The sequence below is a fragment of the Arvicola amphibius genome, chromosome 4 (genome assembly GCF_903992535.2).
Source record: "Arvicola amphibius chromosome 4, mArvAmp1.2, whole genome shotgun sequence".
In the NCBI taxonomy this organism is placed as follows: Eukaryota; Metazoa; Chordata; class Mammalia; order Rodentia; family Cricetidae; genus Arvicola; species Arvicola amphibius.
The window spans coordinates 67,330,435-67,338,279 of NC_052050.1; positions in this window are offsets into that span (position 1 = coordinate 67,330,435).

The window sequence follows — 7,845 nt, forward strand, 5'->3', positions numbered from 1 at the left end:
GCACATCAATAAGCTATCTGAAGAGGGGGAGTTGGCTCTGTGGACCCCCAGAGCTGCAGTCACAGTTAAAAGCTACAAACAAGCCTAACTGGGCAGCAGCAGGCACAGGGCAGATCCTCCCATGTAGGTAGGCCCAGAACCCCTGCTAGAGTGGCCTATATGCTGATGCCCCTCAGTGTTTGTCTGCAGTCCAGATCTCTTCTAAACTGACTCACCCAGCAGCCTGCGGACAGCTGGACGTCCAGACACATTCAGCTATCTAACGAACATCTGAAACTTAAAACGACCCAGGCCACTTCTCCTCCAGAAACTCCAAATGATGACAGTACATTCTTCCAATTCCTCCCGCAACTCTGGCACCTTCAGTTTAACTCACAGTTCACATCCATCCCCTCAGCTTAAAGCTCAGCTTTAGAAGGGATCCAGAGTACCATGATGGCTCAGCTGGTGGAGGTGTCTGCTGCTGGGCCCCGGGCCCCATGTGGGAGAGAGAAAATCAACTCCCACAAGTTAGATTTTACTTTTTTTTTTTTTTTTTTTTTTTTTGGTTTTTTCGAGACAGGGTTTCCCTGTAGTTTCTAGAGCCTGTCCTGGAACTAGCTCTTGTAGACCAGGCTGGCCTCGAACTCAGAGATCCGCCTGCCTCTGCCTCCCTAGTGCTGGGATTAAAGGCGTGCGCCGCCACCACCCGGCTTTACAAGTTAGGTTTTAAAGTGTTTTTAAAAGTCCTCTAGAGCTGGGCACCTTTAATGCCATCCCTTGGGAGACAGAGGCAGGCAGATCTTTGAGTTCAAAGCCAGCCTGGTCTACAGAGTAAGTTTCAGGACAGCCAAGGCTACACAGAGAGACCCTATCTCGAAAAACCAAACCAAAAAGTAATCTAGGATCTGGCCATGCCTTACTGTCAAAGCCAGCAGTGCTCTGGTCCAAGCATCAGCATCTCTAGCCTGAATGGTTTGAGGAACCACTTAGCTGCCACATTGACTGAGCCCAGCTCAGTTCTGTTCACACAGCAGCCAGAGATCTTGGAGGTGTGCCTCAGCTCTGAGATGGCTTCTATGCAAATGCCCTGAACTGGCAGCACTTGCAGCTCCATAAGCGCATCGGGAACTGAAAATAGAAGTCAGAGAGGCAACAAGTACCCCTGCTCCACCGGGTGTCCTGGTCAGCCACACAGTGAAAGCTCTTTCCACATCTAGACATGCAGCTGAGTGGGCTCAGAGCCCCTGCCCAGCGTTGTAACGTAGTTTATAGCGTGGCTGGGCTTAGGAAAACTTCAGAATCGAGATTAGAAGTCATTTCTAGGGCCAGTGAGACGGCTCAGTGGGCAAAGGCGCTTGTCAACAAGCCTGACAGCCCGAGTTCGATCCCTGAGATCCACATAAAAGTAGATGAGAATCAGCTCCACAATGTCATCTTTGAGCTCTACATGGGCACATGCGTGTGCATGCACACACAGTAAGTATGTAAAAATAAAATCTAAAAAGGACGGCTTCTACTTCACATACTTATAGTGCTTTAGCATGATCAGTAAGTCAGAAAATTATAAAACCCAAGTCAGTGCTCAGCTAATGTAAGCGAAAGCCAAACACACTGCAGATAGAACAGCCTATAACGTGTAATGATGTTAAGCTGGGAGTTAAATGGCTGGGGGTAGAGCTCGCTCAGTAGAATGTTACGTAGCATTCATAGAGCCCTGGGTTCCATCCTCAACACCATAAATAAACCAGGCATGACAGTGTGTGCATGCCTGTATTCTAAGTCCTCAGGTGGTGGAGGTAAGATCAGAAATTCAAAGTCAGAGCCAGGCAGTGGTGGCACACACCTTTAATCCCAGCACTCAGGAGGCAGAGACAGGTGAATTTCTGTGAGTCTGAGGCCAGCCTGGTCTACAGAGTGAGTTCCAGACAGACCCTAAGCTACAGAGAAACCATGTCTCAAAAAACAACAAATTCAAAGTCAGCCTTAGCTACATAGCTCTAGGGCAGCCTGGAATACATGAGACTCTGTCTCAAAGTAAATAGCTAAGCACATCACACAAAGAAGGGCCCAGGGCCAATGTCTTCCTGAGTGATGTCTGACTGACATTTAGAGTATTTCAGCATTTTAAATTGCTTCTGAAGAACAGGAAAGGAGAGAGGAATATAGCTGAGTTCATTCTACAAGGTCAATATTACACTGATAGCAGCCAGGAAACTAGAAAGCAATCACTCTTTGTTATAGTTACAGGCTCTCCAACAGTAAAGGTGTTGCCAGGACTTTGCATGTGGCACTGCCCCTCAATCCATCCTCTCCCCTGTGTTCCTTGCCCTGGGGGAGGGTCCCCTCCCTTCCCCGCCACTCCACTTCTGCTTTCTTATCTCAGATTCCAGTACCCTTTCTTCTCCTCCAGAGCAGTATCTTATGCAAACAGGCTAGCAAGACAAATATCTAATACACACACGCACGCGCACACGCACCAGAAGCATGGTAGCCACAGACAGTGCAGGTATACTGAACCGCATCAGTGCAGTGCAGGACTCGGTCAGTCAGGCAGAAAGGGAATGTGTAACACAGAGACACCAGTGAATCATCTACATGATAGGAGGTGATAGCCCAAGTAGATAGAGAACTCTTACAATGCAGCAAATTTTTAAATGAAGTTTTACTTTATGGGTAGGGGTGTTTGTCTTTCTATATGTCTGTACACCATGTCCATGAAGTGCCCATGGAGACCAGAAGGCACTGGATCTACCGGCACTAAACTTACAGACCATGGCAATCCTCCTTACGGGTGCTGGGTCCTCTGCAAGAACACCTAGTGTTCTTAACTGCTTAGCCATCTCTAGCCTCCACAATGTGGCAATTCGTAAAAACCGATTTCAAGGGGCTGGAGAAATGACTCAGTGGTTAAGAGCACTGACTGCTCTTCCAGAGGACCCGGGTTCAATTCCCAGCACCCACATGGCAGCTCACAACTGTCTGAAAATGCAGTTCCAGGGGATCTGACACCTTCACACCAATGCACATAAAATAAAGATAAAGATAAATAAGAGAAAGAAAGAAAGAAAACAAAGCACTGTGGAATAAAAAAAAAACACCGATTTCAAAATAGGCAAAGAACTTGAATATGTATTTGTCAAAAGAAGTGTGGGGGGGTGGGTAAAAACCACGCGAGGTGCTTCATACCTGTAACACCAACACTTGGAAGATAGGAACAGCAGGATTCGTAGTAATTCAGGGCCAGCCTGGGATACATAGTAATTTCAAGGGCAGGCTGGACTACAGGAGACCCTGTCTAAATAAATAGGCAAATAGCCAGGCGGTGGTGCACGCCTTTAATCTCAGCACTCAGGAGGCAGAGGCAGGTGGATCTCTGTGAGTTCCAGGCCAATCTGGGCTACAAGAGCTAGTTTCAGGACAGGCTCCAAAGCTACAGAGAAATCCTGTCTTGAAAAACCAAAAAAAAAAAAAAAAAAAAAAAAAAAAACAACAACAACAAAAAACCCAAATAGGCAAATAAACCCACAAGTGATTTTTCAGCATCCTTAAATACTAGATGTGCAAATCTCTGGAGAGATGGCTCAGTGGTTAGCAGCACTGGCTGCCCTTCCAGAGGACCCAGGTTTGGTTCCCAGCACCCACCTGCAGGGTCACAACTGTCTGTAACTCCAGTTTCGTGAGACCTGATGCTTTCTCTGACCTCTATAGGAGCCAGGTATGCAAGATACACAGCCACATATGAAGGCAAAGCCACAACACAACACTTTCAGAACCGTTAGGATGACTGCTAACTCTGTCTCTGTCTCTGTCTCTGTCTCTGTTTCTCTCTCTCTCTCTCTCTCTGTCACACACACACACACACACACACCACACACCGCACATACAGTGAGCAAGATTTAGAGAGTGTAGATACCCATGTACTATTAGTGGAATGCGAAACCTTTAAACCATTTAAACACTATTTTATTTGCAATTATGTGTGTGTGCATATGTTTGTGTGTGGGTATGTGCACATGAATGCAGTTCACTTAGAAGAGGCCAGAGGTGTCAGACCCTCTGGAGCTGGAGTTATAGGCAGAAATTCTTAGGAATTATATTCTAGGGGCGAGAGAGATGGCTCAGTGGTTAAGAACCTGTACTGCTCATCTAGATCTAAATTCAGTTCCCAGCACCCACACGGCACCTCACAACTACTTGTAACTCCAGCTCCAGGGGATCTGACACCCCCTTGTAGCCCACAGGCATGTGGCACACACACAGAGAGAGACACATAAATACAAATAACTTTTTATTAGCATAGGATTCATTGGTTCCATTTCTGGAATATACCCAAAGCAACTGAAATCACTCTCAAAGATCTATGATTGGCACAGCAGCCAAGAGGCAGTAAACCACACACTCACAAGGTCTTCATACTGTGAAATAGTAGCCCTACCAAGGAAGGAAGTTCTGATGCACACAGCAGCATGGATGAGCCTTGGGGACAATAGGCCAAGCACAAAGCCAGTCGCAAGAGGAAAACTACTGCACTGGTCCGCATGCACGAGGTACCTAAAACAGTCAAGTTTGTAGAGATCAAAGCCACAGTGATCTCAGAGCCTGGGCAAAGTGGGATCTGGAAAGCGCAGGCTCTGTTTCTGAGGATGGAGAGGTCTGGGCTTCAGCTGCGCAGTGCATGCTTAGCAATCCTGAGTTCAACACATTAAAATGGGAGACGGTATTAGCCAGGCAACCGTGGCTCAAGCCTTTAATCCCAGGGTGGCAGAGACAGACGGATCTCTGAGTTCCAGGACAGCCAGAGCTACACAGAGAAATCCTGTCTCATAAAGGCAAAACTGAATAAATAATAGGAGAAGGTAAGGTTTATATGTATGTTGCCACGGTTTAATGGAAGTGCAGTGGAGAGGCAGACAAGTACAGTCAGTGTGGCTCAGTGTGCCTACATCCCAGCTCTGTCGGCTGAGGGCTAAGGTGTGCTCCCATGCTGGTAATGATGCACAGAGCGCTGTGTCTTGATCTCAGAACATCCCTTCAAGGAAACAAGCCAGGCACCTTGAAGAAGCTGATTCAGGACAGAGGGGAAAGAATAAAGGTATAGGTAGGACAAGATAGCCTCAAACTCATGGTTCTTCACTCAAATCTGAGTGCCGAGGTTACAGGTGTGGCTCCTATACCTGGCTTGCTGCTGGGAAATTAAAATAATTTTAAATAAAGAGCATTCAATTTATCCAAAATCGTCATCGTCATCATCATCACAGGACCTCTCTGTGGGTGGTGGCACACACCTTTGATTCTAGTGCATCAGAGGTAGATAGAAGGCAGGTGGTTCTCTGTTGAGTTCAAGGTCAGCCAGGGTTCCACATTGAGACTTTGTCTCAAACAAACAAACCAAAAAAAAAGGGACCTAACCTTCAATAATTCCTAACACTGGGCCAGGGGCTGGAGCATGGCTCAGTTAGTAAAGTACTTTCTATGCAAACATAAGGACTAGAGTTGAGATCCACAGTACCCACATCAAACACTGGCCGCATCCCTGTGTGCCTGTAATCAAGCACTGGGGAGGCAGAAGCAGGACTACCTCTGGGGCTAGCTGGAAGCCATTCTAGGGAGTTGGCCCCAGGTTCAGTAAGGAAGCCCACCCTGAGAAAACGAAGGTAGAGATTGCTTGATGAAGACTCCTGTCATCAACCTCTGGCCTCCACCCCTCCACTCACAACTGTGAGCTCACATGCACTCAGACACCACTATATAAACAGGCAAACCTCACATACACACACACACACACAGCCACACACACACACACTCGGGGGGGTGGGGAGGGAAGCGATTGGAACCAGTAATGAATGCTTACCTACACTCCAAGGGAAACCTTTAACACAACGAAACAAAAGAGGCCTGGAGTGCAGCTCAGTGGCAGAGTGCCTCCCTGGCATGAGAAAGGCCTTGGTTCAAGGGCCAGTACTAGTCAACAAGCTAACAATACTGGAGGAAATACTTAGTTAATAAAGTATGGAGAAGGAAATGAACGATTCACAAATTCTTGGATTGCCAAGAAGATACTCACTAAAGAAAAAAGAACATGGTAGTCCCACACCTCCCCCTAGTCCCAAAGAATAAAATACTCTTGGAATAAAAAAAAAAGTAAAGCTATGGAAATACACCAACAGAGGGAAATTTGTCCAATGGAAAAAAAAGTTGAAGATCAGACTCCAAGAAGTAGAAAACACAAAGAAAATCTATAACAGTTCCAATAAGAAAAGTCTTCCTGCTCTCATTGTGTGTGTGTGTGTTTATATGCACACATAATGGTTCTAAACTATGTGCCTTGTGAAGGACAAAAGAAAGAGAAAGAAAGGGGGGCTTGGTTGGTTTTTGTCAGAGGTCTGGATATCTATCACAGATAAAATTGGCCACCCAAAGCATATCACTGGAAATTGGAGCATGATGACTAAGAAAATCCATCCACCTTCCAAAGAAAGGCTGAGAGAAGACATAAGCTCAAAAGGACTTGGGCTCTGCAGCCTCAGACAAACCTTTAAGATTCTGAAAGAAACTGTTTCCCAGGCTGGAGAGATGGCTAGCAGTTAAGAGCACTGACTGTTCTTCCAAAGGTCCTGAGTTCAATTCCTAGCAACCACATGGTGGCTTATAACCATCTGTAATGAGATCTGGTGCCTACAGGTGTACATGCAGGCAAAACTGTATACTTAATAAGTAAATAAATCTTAAAAAAAGAAAAAAGAAACTGTTTACAAATATAAAAATTTATGCTTGGCTAAACTGTGTACTTATCTGAGATTAAAATAAGGATATTTAGATACACATGTTCTCAAAAGCTTTACTTCTTGCATGCCTTTCAATAGAATGCTCTCAGGAGGAGCTTGGGAGATGGCTTAATGTGGGTTAAATGCTTGCCCTGCAAGCATAAGGGCCCGGATTCGGATCCTCCACATCCACATATAAAGGCTGGCACAGTGGAGCACACCCATAGCCCCAGGTTTACCAGACAGGCTGAAACAAGCTCCCGTTTCAGTGAGAGACCCTGTCTCAAAGAAATAATAGCAAGTGATAGGAGTAGATATCTATAGTCAAGACGCCTTGTATGTTCACATACGTACACAGAGAGAAGACCATGCACACACACACATACACACACACACTAGACAACAAAAGACAAAACCAAGATGAATGTTCAACCTGATTCAAGCATCCCACGGTGTCCACACATACCGTACATTACATGGCTCCTCCATTAAAATATGCACAACTTCTATGATTTTGTGTATCAGTTAAAATTAACTGTTTAAAAAAACACAACCTAAAAGAAAGTTACTACAGGTATCTTCTTGAGAAAGAGGAAAAGCTGGGAACAAGGATTAGGAGAGCACGGGGTGGGGGTGGAGTGTGCACAGCAAACTCCCTGTCCCAGGTGGTCTGGAAAGTTAGAGAGAGCGGTTCCCAATCAGGGCCATAGGAGACTCCTGAGAAGGAGAATTTAGGCTTAAATCACTGAGAGAAAATAAAACAAAACAGAGAAAACTACCTGGTGCCCCACACCTAGAACCCCATCACTTGGGGCAGAGGCAGGAGGATGGCACTCAGTTTGAGGTCAACCAGGTCTACACAGGGAGACCTTGACTCCAAAAACACATAGTAACAACAACAAGCCCTATAGCACCCAACATTTCTATACTACTTACAAAATCGAGGGCCACTGCCACAGTTTAGCAGATACCAGCAGAAGAGGTGTTCCCTGCTCACAAACAGGTGGCACCCCGCTTCTCCAAGCAGGGTGGGTGCCGGGAGCCAGACCCTCCAGTACACCGTGGGAGGAATGGGAAGCTGGAAGCCCTGGTTTAAGGA